Source organism: Etheostoma spectabile, chromosome 15 (genome assembly GCF_008692095.1).
Source record: "Etheostoma spectabile isolate EspeVRDwgs_2016 chromosome 15, UIUC_Espe_1.0, whole genome shotgun sequence".
Classification (NCBI taxonomy): Eukaryota; Metazoa; Chordata; class Actinopteri; order Perciformes; family Percidae; genus Etheostoma; species Etheostoma spectabile.
In genome coordinates this window covers 22,516,540-22,517,299 of record NC_045747.1, presented here as the reverse complement: position 1 = coordinate 22,517,299, position 760 = coordinate 22,516,540, and positions in this window count along the sequence as shown.

The following is a 760-nucleotide window of genomic DNA, read 5'->3' as shown; positions in this document are numbered from 1 at the left end:
AACCCTACAGTTTTGCACATATCATGTAAGACTTGATTTCATCATTTTTTTTGCAAAAAAACTCTCCAGAAAGTGCCATTTAATGGTTTATTTTGCAAATTTTTTTCCTGGGGGGGCATACCCCCAGACCCCCCTATGTGGTTTCTTATGTTTTGGCCCCTTGTGGGGTCAGTTCTTATAGGCTATTATAAGAAGTTAATACTTTAATCTATAAATGCTGAATGCCCCGTAAAACCTGTTGATACACAACACAAAGGCTCCCTAACCCTACAGTTTTGCACATATCAGGTAAGACTTGATTTCATCTTTTTTTTGCAAAAAACTCTCCAGAAAGTGCCAGTTAATGTTTTTTTGCAAATTTTTTTGCCGTCGGGGTGGCTACCCCAGACCCCCCTATAGTCCCCCTCCACCCACATTAAATCCCAATCCCAATTTAACACTAAAGGACTAAGACCAAAAGAAATTGCTTTGTACGCGCCAAAATATGGGTTGGCCCTCCCAATCTCCTCCAAGTTTTTGGAAAAGTTGGCAGCCCTGCATTTGTTATTTTAGAAGTATAGGCTATATTTCTTTATGATAGTGACTTTGAAATTGTTTGCTTTGGGGCGGGGGGGGGGGGGGGGGGGGGGGGGGTCTGACTCTTGTTGCAATTGTTAATCCGCCCTGCGTTGGTGTGATTAATATAATGTTAGTATTGCAGTGTTTCCTCTAGATTTTATCTGTTAATGTTAGCTACCTACCGTTACCTTGAACCATGCCC